The following is a 2894-nucleotide window of genomic DNA, read 5'->3' as shown; positions in this document are numbered from 1 at the left end:
GGGTAAGCATGCACATACAGCATCCTTTGAACAGCACAGTTGTCTCACTCGGAAAGAAAAAACAATAAAAACAACACACCTGCTTGCCTCAGACCACTCCGGGAATGAACAGCCTTCTGAGGACACGTGAGCTCCCGCTTCTTCCCACAAAAGAGAGCAGGCAGCTAGGTGTACAGCCAGTGGAAGGGTGGGTGCAAGCCAGAGATGCCCTGGGTGTCATTCCCAATGTAGAAGCAAGAATAATTGGGCCACCTCAGCAGTCCAGTGGGCAGAATGGAAGCAAGGAGTGGACAGGAACTAAGATGGGTTCAGTCAGCTGGCTTGAGCACAAACACTGCTGATTTTGGTCCACCTATTGCCCTGGGCATTGGGCAGTGGAGATGGATTCAAAGTGGGGTTAATGGGATCGAAGAATGTTAGTGAAAGAATGACATAACTTTAAAAAGTTACTCTCTCAGCCGGGAGTGGTGGCTAATACCTTTGGTCCCAGCACTTGGGAGGCAGGTGGATCTCTGAGTTGGAGGCCAGCCTGGTCTACAAAGTGAGTTCCAGGACAGACAGGGACTACACAGAGAAACCCTGTCTCAAAAAACAAGAGCAACAAAAAAAAATTATTCTCTCTTTATTCCTTATTTAATAACTGGCAGTGGGTTTGATACTGGCAATTTGGTGGCAGGGGTGGTAGTGGTGGGAAAGATAGACAAATTTATTTCCCAAATCTTTGAGTCACATAAAATTGATTCAAGGAACCTGAAGCCACCCAGGATGCAGATGAGAATCCCATTGGGTGAAGAAGACCAGCTCCACTCCAGAGGAGTCTGGGGAACAGCACTGTTCTCCTAAGAAACAGAGAGCATCCAGGGTGAGGAGGGCATGCAGGCCAAACAAACAGCAGGTAATCACGGTGATTGATCTTAACCTTCCACTCGACTGGACTTGTTATCAGCAATGGAAACGCACCCCGGGTGCTTCTGTGATGTGAGGGTATTTCCAGAAATGTTTAACTGAAGAGGGAAGACACCCCCAGGATGGGGGCACCATTCCATAGGCCAGGGTCCTGACCTGAATAAAAGGGGGTGATCCCTCTGAGCTTATCTCTCTCTGCCGCTTGAATGAGGACAGGATGTAACCATCTGCCTCATACCCCTTACACTTACCCCATCATCATGTCCTCCCCATACACACTGTGAGCAAAATACCCCCTCCCTTTCTCAGCTGCTTCTTGTCAGCAGTAAAGTACCCAATACAGAAACTGATGCAAAGGTGGCCCTGGGAAATACATTGTGCAGGGGGAGGGGGAGTCTGTACATAGGATACTCAGAAAGACCCCAGAAAAGATGGGCCACCTAGTCCTTGCAGTGCAGTGAGGAAGCCGCAGAAAGAAGAGAGTGCTCTTAGGGTAGCAGGGATGTGGAAGGCTAATGTTGGAACACAAGTGGCAGGCACATGACACAGTTCAGAACTGCTAGCTTCTGAATGGGGTGGTGGACGGCAGGCGGAAAGAGAGTTGGCCACACATTAAATGCTTCTTGGGGGCGTACAGAGCAGTAGGGGACCAGTTTCAATGTGAGGGTCTGCCTGGGAAGCTGTTGGTGAAGGAAGAGGGACCCAAGGGTGGGTGGGTCCCTGAAATTGTACAGGTAGTGTTGAGGGAGATTCAGCGAGGAAGCAGAAGTCACGGGGTGAGCTGGGGAATCAGGAAGTTGGTAGGAGAAATGAAGGTGGCAGAGCATCACCGTGGGCCTAAAAACACAGATCGTAAGAACTTGGCCAAGGACACATGTAGGGTCAGACGAGAACAGGGAAGAGAGGCAGTTTTCAAACTAGGACACAATTTTTAAGGCAAAAGGGAGCTGGGGTTTGTTGAGAATCTTGCTCAGAGGCCACGGACGCTCACAGACTGGCCGGGAGGGTGAGAAAGAGCTACTGGGCTGCTCTAATTCCTAGAAAAATCCTTTCAGGATTTAGGAAATGGGGTCTGTCTTGAGGGAGTACCAAACACTTTACAGACCTTATTTTTAGATTAATCTGATAAGGCTTTTAATAACACTGGGTTTCTGGCAAGAAATGGGCTACAGAAATCAGGTGTGTTTAGTCTCTGTCCTCATTTCCGGCATATGTCTCTCCCTTCTTCCCTCCCACAGTGGTCCGTCTCTGACTGAGAGAGATCCTGCCACTGGGGAAGCCGAGGCAGGAAAACTGCCGCCCTCCTGGGACTACACTGTGAGACTTTGTCTCAGAAAACCAAAGCAACAAAATCCCATGGTTACCGGTACCACGTCCTGTTAACGCCACTGACTGCCCAGCTTCTTGTCAGGAGCAATCAGCTACCGCACTGAGTAGATGGCACAGACTTCTCAACCTCTCCAGGACAGACCACACTTACACAAGAGAGAAATGCCAGGCGTTTACCAAACATGCTCTTCTTGGAGCTGGTGGGGAGACATTAATAATCGATTATAGGAGCAGAAGACATGATTTCAGCTCACTGAGAAATTTGGTTTTCTTAAGTAAGCAGATAACGCCGAGTGGAAGGTTCATCTCCCTGTCCCCATCCTACAGCCGTGAGGTTAGTGCCACAGGGTAAATGTGGTGTCCGTGTGTGTGTGTGTGTGTGTGTGTGTGTGTGTGTGTGTGTGTGTGTGTTGTGTGTGTGTTGTGTGTGTGTGTGTTGTGTGTTGTGTGTTGTGTGTGTGTTGTGTGTGTTTGTGTGTGTGTGTGTGTGTGTGTTTTTTTGTGTGTTTTTTGTGTGTGTGTGTGTGTTGTGTGTTGTGTGTGTGTGTGTGTGTGTGTGTGTGTGTGTGTATGTGTGTGTTTGTGTGTGTATGTGTGTGTGTGTGTTGTGTGTGTGTGTGTGTGTGTTGTGTGTTGTGTGTGTGTGTGTGTTGTGTGTT

This window comes from Rattus rattus, chromosome 8, assembly GCF_011064425.1.
Source record: "Rattus rattus isolate New Zealand chromosome 8, Rrattus_CSIRO_v1, whole genome shotgun sequence".
NCBI lineage: Eukaryota > Metazoa > Chordata > Mammalia > Rodentia > Muridae > Rattus > Rattus rattus.
The sequence above is the reverse complement of the archived record's forward strand: the minus strand, read 5'-3'. Positions refer to the sequence as shown.